The sequence below is a fragment of the Myotis davidii genome, unplaced genomic scaffold (assembly GCF_000327345.1).
Source record: "Myotis davidii unplaced genomic scaffold, ASM32734v1 scaffold105, whole genome shotgun sequence".
Lineage (NCBI taxonomy): Eukaryota > Metazoa > Chordata > Mammalia > Chiroptera > Vespertilionidae > Myotis > Myotis davidii.
The window spans coordinates 351,017-362,060 of NW_006300371.1; the positions used below are offsets into that span (position 1 = coordinate 351,017).

The following is an 11,044-nucleotide window of genomic DNA, read 5'->3' on the forward strand; positions in this document are numbered from 1 at the left end:
GTAAATAATGGCTGAAAAACATGGGAGAAAAAGCTTTGTGTCCACTTCTGCTGTATTATGTGATGGACTGTGATTGCCCATAGGAAAAGACTATGTATGTCTTAGCCACTGTCTCTTTCCTATCTGGTAGACAGATCTCTAGTGAGTGCTTGCTAAATAAATAAAAGAATATAAACAGCACAGATAAGATTTTCTGAAGGCCATCCAATATAGGAAAAGACAAATACAGGAAGAATTTTCTCTTCTTCTTTGAAGTGTTTATATTTGTAAAGGGGATTTTAAAAACTCCCAATATACTTAATTGTTGTTGTTAAATTTCAATTCATTCAAAGTCTGATTAAAAATTAAAGTGAACCCTGGCCAGTGTGGTTAGAGCATCAGCTGTGAAACAAAGAGTTGAGGGTTGGATTCCCAGTCAAGAGCATGTAACTGGGTTGCAGGTTCGATCCCAGCCCTGGGGGGACACGTGCAGGAGACAACTAATCAATGTGTCTCTCTTACATCGATGCTTCTCTCTCTCTTTCTCCCTCCCTCTCTCTCTAAAGACCAATGGAAAAAATATCCCCGGGTATTAACAACAACAACAACAACAACAACAACAAAAATTAAAGTGAAATAGGGACCCTGAGGTACCTCTAGGTCAGTGGTTCTCAACCTTCCTAATGCCGCGACCCTTTAATACAGTTCCTCATGTTGTGGTGACCCCCCAATTTCATTGTTACAAATTGAACATAATTAAAGCATAGTGATTAATCACAAAAACAATATGTAATTATTTATGTATTTTCCAGTGGTCTTAGGCGACCCCTGTGAAAGGATTGTTCAACCCCCAAAGGGGTCACAACCCGCTGCTCTAGGTTAATCAACATTGTCTGGAGGAAATCTGCCTTTGGATTTAGCTTGATCTATCCCACCTCCCTTCAGATTTCCCTTTCCCCTCTCCTTATGTACTTATATGATGTCTGAAAGGTAAAGCATTTCTCCCACAGCTCTTACTCTCTACTATGGTAGAAAAGGTCACATTTCTGTGTCCAATTGTCAGGGTTTGAGAGACCATGGGAGATAGACTTAGAAGGAGACTGGCAGAAATTTATATTCATAGGTTGTGAGATAACAATCTGTATTGCCTGAGAATCCCACATTTTAAATGCAGAATATTTTGAGGGGGAACATACTGTTCTGATTAGGACCACTAGATTAGAAATCCCATGAAGGCAGAAATTTTGGTCTGTTTAGTTCACTGCTGTATTCCTAGCATTTAGAGTCTGGCATATTTTAGGTACTGAGTGGGTATTTGTTATATCTACAAAGGCTTTGAATTCTTAAACTTTGAATTCTTAAATTTTCCAAGAGTAAGGCAATGCCATAAAGCAGTAAATGCCTCTAAAGAAGCATCAGGTTTAATGCAGCCTTAATTGCTCAACTAGATACTTTCATCTCTCTAAACATCATCCTGGAAGAAAGTAAAAATTCCTTGAATGTTGGTGATAGCAGTCTCTATGTGGTTAAGAAACTTTTATTTGTCATGGATATCACATCTTTTTCACTGAGTAACTATATCACCATTATCTATTCAAAATATTTAATACAAAATGACAAGATACAATTATCTATAGATGCAACTAGTTCTTGTATTTCAAAGTTTCACTAGTATCCAAAGGGATGTATGGCAATTTTGATGTTCAGCTGAATAACTTGTAAGAAATGTTATATGGTAATGAGTCTTATCTTTTTGAAAACCTTATTTTTCTCTTTCTCCCTTCTAATCTGTAGGCAAAGAACAAAAACTAATGAATGATAATATAAATGAAGAGAGTTATGAAGTAAATTAAGTTAGTTAAGTTATTTTTGTTTGTTTTAAATAAATTTTCCATGCTCTAGGCAGTTTAAAGCCATTGTTGATAGTCCTATTATAAGTAATTAATGAAGAATTTAAGGAGGCAGCATACACTTAGTGGCTAGAGGCTATCAGTGTAGCAATAAAGCTATGGAATGTTTGTTTAAGCTGTTCTCATCATTTTTGGATGGTAGTTACCAGATCCCAACCGTGACTTGCACTGGGCTTTGTAAACATAGGGACCACACTCTGTTGCAATATGATTTGAAACCCTCCAGGAACTTTCTACTTCCCAAAGCAAGCCTAAATTCCACTGCCTGACTTTGAAGGTTCTCCATAATTTAGTTTTGCTTTACTTATTTAATCACATTTTCTACATTTCCTATTATCAACTCCTAGCTCTTGTCAAGGTACTGTCTCCAGTCTCTCCTCTCCTCCCTCTCCCTTCCCCCTTCCCACAACCACTCCCACTTCCCCTCCCTTCTCTACTATCCCCATCCTACTTTCCTTTAAGGTTGAGTTTTGGTCCTTCCGTATCTGGGAAGTATTTTCTTGGTCTGTATGACTGTACCCTCTTCTGAAATGCTGGCAGGACTGACCAGCTTTAGCACTTAATGAAATACTACCTTTGGTATTAAATTGTGTGTCATGATCTTATTTCCTGAAATACATTTTAAACTTCATGGTAACAAGTTCATGCATTCTCTTTCTCTTTTTCTACCATAGTACTGAGCTAAGGGGAAGTTCAATAAATATTCATCAACTTTTTACCATCCAGTCAATCAGTAAAAGCATAGTTTCTTTAGAACATGGATACTGTGGGATCTTTTGATTAGCTTTTGGTATATATCAATTAAGTATAATAAAACTGGTTTCTATCAGAGAAAACCTAAAGCAAGAGGCGTTGACACACTTTTTAGTTAACAGTAACTGAAATAGATTCAAATGATTTAAAAATTGATTGAGAAATTATGAAAAATTAAAGACCTAAAATTTTAACTATTTTGTATTATAAATCTTCATATTATGAATAGCACTTAACGTTTAGTTCTAAGATTTGTGCAATACAAAAATATACTTAACATGTATTATTTATAATTACTACATATCTGTATTTTAAGTATATGTTACAATACTAACCCTGCTTTCTACTTCTTTTCATCTCTCATGTTATAGTTTTGCTACTTCTAGTTTTCTGGTGCCACTGAGTTTATAATCTTAGGTAAGTGCCAGAGAGTTATGAAGATGATTGTAGGAAGAATCCCATTTTAAGGATCTTCACATGGAGCACCAGAAATTGTTTGGAAACTTACGTAAAACTAGTGGCCCCGTGCACAAAATTTGTCCGGGTGGGGGGGGTGTCCCTCAGCCTGGCCTGTACTCTCTCCAATCTGGGACCCCTCAGGGGATGATCCCCTGTGAGATCAGGCCTCAACTGGCAGTCAGACGTCCCTCTCACAATCCGGGTTGGCTGGCTCCTAACCACTTGCCTGCCTGCCTGCCTGCCTGATTGCCCCTAACCGCTCTGCCTGCGAGCCTGATTGCCCTCTAATCGTTCCCCTGCTGGTCTGATTGACACCTAACTGCCCCTCTGCTGGCCCAATCGCCCCCAACAGCTCTCCCCTATCAGCCCAATCGCCCCCAACTGCCCTCCCCTGCTGGCTCAATCTCCCACAACTGCCCTTCCCCGTCGGCCTGATCTCCCACAACTGCCCTCCCCTGCCATGACTGGCCTCCTCCACGCAGTGCGGAGCCACGGGATCCCCAGACCTCACTGTGCAGACCGGCCACTGGGCCCAGCCTTCGCTGTGCGTGGCCATCTTGTGGCAACATCATGTGCGAGGGTCACTTAGGCTTTTATTAGTATAGATAGTTTATTTATTTACTTATTTTATTTTATTTAGATATCAATGTGAAAAAGAAACATCCATGTGAGAGAGAAATGTCGACTGGTTGTCTCCTGCCCTGACTGGGATTGAACCCACCACCTTTTGGTGTGTGGGACCATGCTCCAACTAACTGAGGCCACACCAGCCAGGATGATAGTTTATTATTTAAAGAAGAAAAAGGTTGCACTCTGAAAATAGTAGGTCATTCTCACATATGGGGAGTCAGTAGTTTTGTGCACAAGGAATGTTAAAGTCTATCCAATTTGTTGGTAACTTGGGAAAAGGTGAAAATGTTTTGCTTCTCTGGAGTTTACATCCTTAAGTCTGGTCCCACTATGATTTGGAAGCGAACCCTATGATCACAGATACAAAAGATTATGATCATCCATGAATACATGGAGAAATCTGGATTGAACATGGCAATGAGCATGGACAGAAACCTGGGGAAAAGGGCACTACATATAGGGTTCTAGGGGGAACAGGGGCAAGGCTGACTTTGGCTTCTTTAATACTGGGGTGGGGTAGGGGGCCATGAGAGACTATAAAATACAGAAATGCTATAATACCTGATTTTGAGATGGAAGTGAAGAGTATTAAAATTGTGACACTTTTAAGCTTGTTTTAAAGAAGATTCCTGTCCACCTTTACAGACTAGTTGTTCAGATATCCTGTTTTCAAATCTGACTGGCCATGTTTTTCTCATACCTTTTACAACATCATGAAGAGCCTCTTAAGCCCTGTTAATGGATTTGAAGTTTTTCCTATAGGTAACGGAAGTCACTGATTAGTTTTAAGTAGAGGAGTGAGTTTATTGTATTTTCATTTTTGGTAAATTACTCTTCCTGTAGGGTGAAGAACCACTGGAGGGGAGCTAGAGTAAAATTAGTAAGGACCCATCATCAATTGAATACATGGAACAGCAACTATCACCTAATAATGTAAATCCATGGCCATTAAGCTGTTTATATGATTTTTATATTTTGCTTTCAGCTTATGGTGTGTTTCTTCGTAAGAGGGGTAATTCTTATGACGTAATAGAGTTTCTTCTAGAAGAGTATTGTGTAATATGGGAGTTGGGGGAGTTATGTTATGTAGCAAAATCTCCTAGGGGACTTGAACAACATATCTCTAGCTTTTCCCCTTCAATTTGGGCCAGAGTGAAACACTATTACTAATGAGAATCTGCTATGTTCTCAGATGGGGGAAATCATTGCACTAGAGCAGTGATTTTCAACCTTTTTCATTTCATGGCATACATAATTACTAAAATCCTGTAGCACACCAAAAAAAAATATTTTTACCAATCTGACAAAAAGACATTATTTTGATTCAATCACAACAGATAGCTGTTGTTGTGTTGGCTGTTGTCATTTTTGTTATTGGACAGTCTGAGAGAAAAGACGTCAGTGCCTCTGACTAAATAGTCAGGTATTGCATGGCTTAAAAATTATTATTGCACACCAGTTGAAAACCACTGCACTAGAGCATATGTTCTAAGAAAATGAAAATATTCAATAGGGAAATAACCATAGAAATGAAACAGTTTTCTTCTAGGTTGATTCTTGTATGTTATAGAGAGAAACTTTTTAAATACCCATATAGGTTTTGTAGATAAGCATATTTTAGCATGTCTGTATTTCCTTGATAGGTGTGTTTTTGATTTAGGATGATAGAAGTTTCTTCAGGCAATTCATTTGCAAAATAAAAAGCACCAATTAATAACATTGTGAAAATTATCATTTTCAACCTTTTCAGGAAGAAGTTGAACTTTTTTCATGGCCAAAATTAAAGCAGTATCTGCTTACCATTCAATATTTCTCTTTGGTTTTAAATTCTTTAGTTTTCAGAACATGCTCAAAAGAAGAGTTAATCTTGAGACCACAGGTATAGACAGGTCTAGGTATGTGATCTGTTTGGCTGTTCTGCAAGTGCTATAAATGCTACCAGAGTGTAATCTGACACCAGGTAGGCCCAAGTGGCCAATGATGGAAAGTGGAGAACAATGTGAAAGAACTGGAATTTCAGGTCTGCCCTCTGAGTCCTGGAACTGTTCATCTGGGAGTCAGCATAAAGGTGAAAGCATAGAGAGAAGTTCGGTTTGATTATGTTGACTTTGTGGTGTTTTTGTTGTTGTTGTCTTACTCTAACATGGTTGAAATAAGGTGAGCTTATTCAGGTTTCCAAGACCTGCTTCAGTTTTGCATATGTCACCAGAAGTCTAACTGAGACTTCCTATTTAAAAAACATAAATTTGTGCTTCCTTCACACAAAAATAAAACTGCCTTTGAAAAAGTTCTAGATTCTTAACTTCCCCTTACCTGCCTCCCACACTTGCAATGAAAGATGCCTAAAGCAGAATAGTTACTTAAAATATATTGGTGGTAATATATAGTACTCATATGGATTCCAAGAACACATTTTAAAACATTTAAATTTTTTTTCTTAAATTCCTTGAATATTTAAAATAATTTTAATTTAAAGGTTGGAGTATAGAAACATTTTCTTTTTGAATTAAGTTATGATTTGTTTCTCTAGTGACATTAACTTGTATTTCCCCGTTCTATTTTGTGTATAGAGCACATGATTTAGAGAGGGCTATATAGTGAGATTTATTTTACAACTGGTTTCTTTTTTTGTTTGTTTCCTTAGTAGGAACTGAGAGACTATCCTTTTTGGGGAAGTTCAAATCTGATTTCATAACTAACCACACTTTGGTATGGCTGTCTTTTTTTCCCATATCCACAAATTTTTAAATGTAAGTGACAGTAATGTGTATTTAAAGAACTAGCAAGAAAAAATGTCACTAGAATTTTAAAGTATTTTGAAGAGTTACTAAGTTGGGGTAGTTTTATAAAAAGGCTTAGTAATGTTTCCTTTCCTTTTTAGGCTGAGTGACTGTAAAGCAAGATGGTTTGATATGATAATACTTGGGAAAGAACAATAATAGTAAAACGTTAAGATTTAAATCAATAGTAGAAAAATCTACAAACTCCTTCAGTTGTTTCAGGTAAAAATCTGATTGAAAATGATTTAACGGAAATCAAGAGCTTGCATGAAATATAGAGACCATTGCTATATATATTTGTGTAAGGGAATTCTTATTTTTCCAGATATTCTGCAAAAGAAAAATACTAACAAATTCTATTAATGTAGAGAAAAGGGCATGACTAGGAATTAAAACCTCTATTGCTTTTGTTGCCATTACCTGTCTGTTTGACCTTGGGCAAGTCAGAATGCTCTAGCCCAAATAAATTAGCTGTTCAATGAATGCATTGTCCTAAGTAATTCTGAGATCTTTTTCAGCTCTAAACGTGTATGATTCTATACTTTTAGAATAGGCAGGCTCTTGGAAGACTGTACAGAATTTATTTTGATACCACTTATTTATTATTTTCATTTTTGCTGAGAGCTAATATAAAGCATTCTACCATGTTAGAAAATAAACAAAAAGGCCTAACTATGGTCTATTATACAAGAATTCCAGGCATTACAGTTTATAGTTTGCTTCTTATTTTCATAGCTTCTTTTCTCTGACTTTTCTTATTCTACTTTTCTTTAATTTCTGTTGCATTTCTTAAAATTAATGTTTTTTTTCCAAATATACCTACTTATAATAGGTATATCTATATGGTGATAAGGATTATTTATTAGATTACCACTTAATGTAAAAATACTTTCTGTTCAGGTATTTGGCATCTGGGGTTATTACAGAATTCCAGTTTTCTAGATACTTCCAAATAAATAAATACACACACACACACACACTATCTGAATGCTTTATGAGAGGAAGTCATTCAAATTAAAGGTAGTCATTCCTTTGCTCTAAACTGGTGAATTTTACCTTCTTTGGACCATAATTGTCTTAGATAAAACTCTTTTGCTTTTTTTGTTTATTTGATTGGTTCTTTTTATTTATCAGTTTTTATATTGAGTATAATGAGTTGGTGGCCTAGTTGCTTCCAAAGGGTAGCAGTGATTTTTAATATAGTTATTAATTAATGGGTTTTTAGACCTTGGCTTGTGTTTAAAACCCTTTTGCAGAAAACCTAAATCTGCATTCAGTCAGGGATTAAGAAAACAAGTGTTTGAAGTATTAACAACTGATTTTGACAATCATATTTTTATTTATTTATTTTTAATGTATTTTTTAGTTGATTTCGGAGAAGAAGGGAGAGGGAGAGAGAGATAGAAACATCAGTGATGAGTGGGAATCATTGATTGTCTGCCTCCTGCACGCGCTCTACTGGGGATGGAGCCTGCAACCTGGGCATGTGCTCTTGACTGGAATTGAACCTGAGACCTTTCAGCTCACAGGCCGAGGCTCTATCCACTGAGCCAAACCAGCTAGGGCCGGTCGTATATTTTTTATAATGCCTGAAATCTTCTAAAATACATTAAATACAAATTAAATATTTGATTGGTTATAGTAGCTAATGTGGCTCAAGATTTTGTGTTTACAATCCAGTAAATTCATTTTGTTTGGAACAGACATAATGGAACTCTTGTGTTAAGAGAAGCTTGCCAGACAGGGTGAGGTCTTAGCCCTGAAGCATCTGGGTTTATCAAATAGTTGTCAAATTTTTTAGACACTGGAATAGAATTATACTTTTGTTGCTAATGGGCTCTGGAGTTCTTTGTTGGAGTCTGGCAAATAGCTGTGGTAAAGAAGACTCCCAGGAAGTGTGGAAATGAAACGTAAGGAATAATTAGTTACCTGGAATGCACCTGTTATATCTCTTGCACTATACTTAGACTATAATGAAGCTAATGTTTATTGAGTGAAATTTATATGCCAGGCATTCTGCACATGCATTTTGCATTTTATCTTTTCAATTCTAGATTTTGGTGTTATCTATTATACCCATTTTACAAAGTGAGGCAACTGTGGCTCATGTCTATTTTGCAAAAGAGATCGACATTAACTTACTTGTCTAAGGTCACAGTGCAGAAGTTTCAAACCCAAGTTGTCTGACTCTAGAGCTTAAACTCTTGATTTGCTTGCTTTACTATTTTACCTTAAATCTGAAGCTTTTTTGGGAGATAGGAAGTTAGGAAACTTATTGCTGAGACATTCCTCTGGCATATCTCCTTGAAGAATAAGAATATGGTCCTGACCTAGTTAAAACTCAGAGAGACAGATAGGGAAGTTTTTATTACTTGGTAGATGCCCAACTAGATGACCTCGCAAAACTGTGCAAATAAGTTAACTGTTTATGTCTCTTGAATGAACAATTTTCACTTATATTTTTTCTTACTTTTTGAAGACTAAGTGACCCTTTGAAAATGAAATGTGTTTGAAAACTATTAACACAGCAAAGTGTTCACAGATATACTGTATATAACTAGTGGTTAGTAAATTAAAGCAAATTTTAAATTTACTGAAGACGTTATAATTTGTAGAGTAAAGCAGAGGCCTTTATTTCTCCTCATTTTGAATATCCATGTATATTCATACAAGAGCAATTTTAAAGAATGAAATTATAAATTCAGTTTGGACATGTTTTAGACACATTGACTTTGAGGGGACACTGAGGTGGATTTATCTAATAGACCACTCAGAGAGTGGATTTGGAGATCAGGAGCTGAACTTGAGATGGAATTTTGTATTTTCCCCATTTTATATCTGTATTTACTTAGAAATCTGTGTTCTAAACTACTAAGCATAAAAGATTTGGGTAGATTAGAGGCAAGACTTTATATTGTAGTCATGGACAGAGTCCTGATTTAAGGGATGAGGATTCTAGTTGTAGTTCTGTTGTGCTTTCAAACTGGGACTTTGGGCACAGAGACTCAGTTTACTCATGAAAACTTGAATTATTGATCTGGATTTTCACTCTTATCTATTACCAAAAACATTTTAATCCACAGGGCTTTTGTTATTTTTAAAGGCTTTGTTATTTAAGTACCTTTAATATGTATAGGTGATACCTCTGGATCAGGAATTAGAAAATTTCTTCTGAAAAACCACCTTTGGTGTAGGTTAAATAACTACTCAGAGAAGAGGAAGAGCAAAAAAGGGAGTGAAAAAAGAGGATCAGAGGCCTAATTAAGCCAATAAAATAGTTGAAGAGCTTTTCTTTACTGACATATTTTCAGTTTATAAACTTTTATATTTAAACTAGAGGCCCAGTGCACGAAATTCATGCACGGGTAGGGCCCCTAGGCCTGGCAGGTGATCAGGGGTCCCCATTGGCACCTGCCTGCTGGCCTGCCTGCGGGCTGGGGGTAGCTCCTGCATTGATCGTCTGCCCCCTGGTGGTCAGTGTGCATCATAGCTACCAGCCAGTCAGCTGGTTGGCCAGTCACTTAGGCTTTTATATTTATACTAGAGGCTTGGTGCACAAAAATTTGTGCACTCGGAGGGTGGGGAAATCCCTCAGCCCGGCCTATGCCTTCTTGCAGTCTGGGACCCCTCGGAGGATGTCCACCTGCGGGATGTCGTTCGTCTGTCTGGTCTAATTAACATGTTACGGTTTTATTATTATAGATGAACAAAAGCTACCGATCAGAGTAAAGGTGTCTCTATCCTAACATGGCTTAATGAAAATGGGCAGTCCATTTCAATTTTAGTTTATTGCTGTCCATTGTTAGTGTGTACTGTAAGGTGTATGTTGAGTGCTTATCCTTATTTTAGAGATTTTTAAAAAATATTAAAGGATAGTAGCAGTTTGGAAGTGCTAGCAAGAAAAAGTACGTATTGCAGTAGAAAAGAAAGTGAAACTTAACTTTACATAGATGTGTTCATATTAGTCATTGGTACAGTGTCACTTTGTATTTGTGAACAAATGGATTTTGGAATAGATTTTGGAATTTAACCTTTTACAGAGAAACTTTTTTATTAGGATAATGGTTTCCTTATTATCAAAGATACTGCAGTCATTGTTTATAAGGAATATATATAGAAATAGCTTAAATATCTAGTGATTGATTTTTAAAACAGTGTCTGTCATTAATATAATTCTGTTATTACTATGGGCACACAATTTGGTAGGTACAGAAAAAATTTTAGACAATGCTTACTTACCCAGAGAATCAAGAGAAGTTTTTCTTTAATTATCTTGGTACCTGGGACATTGCTTTGCAAATAGTAGGCACTCAAACATTTATTCAGTTTAACTAGGGGGACGTAATTTTCAAATGTGAGACAATGTACAAGTTAATGTTAATTTTGTGGCATGGGCTTAGTTAAGTGCTGTATTTTTGAAGGTCTATATCAGTCAAGACACAGAGGTTAGGAAGCTTTGTGAAAGAAATGGTACTTCATTTGAGCATTTAAGAATGGAAAAGATTTGAATGGTTGCTGAGAAATGGGTGAGGC

The 11,044-nt window shown here is 36.4% G+C and overlaps 1 protein-coding gene across 10 annotated transcripts in view; it reads left to right on the plus strand.

Annotated features, from left to right (window-relative positions):
* The window catches only part of ELF1 (E74-like factor 1 (ets domain transcription factor)), a 98,733-nt gene that overhangs the window by 28,354 nt on the left and 59,335 nt on the right, over positions 1 to 11,044 (plus strand). For 2 of the 10 annotated variants that reach the window (XM_015572578.1, XM_006776937.2), the window contains 3 exons: positions 2,564 to 2,679; positions 6,376 to 6,440; positions 6,613 to 6,733. The exons of 2 other annotated variants lie outside the window; for them this stretch is intronic. The gene's annotated coding sequence lies outside the window, so the exon portion shown is untranslated. Of the gene's footprint in view, positions 1 to 2,563; positions 2,680 to 4,376; positions 4,494 to 6,375; positions 6,482 to 6,612; positions 6,734 to 11,044 lie in introns of those variants that run through there. 6 more of the 10 variants (XM_015572579.1, XM_015572583.1, XM_015572580.1 and 3 more) reach the window with 6 other exon arrangements.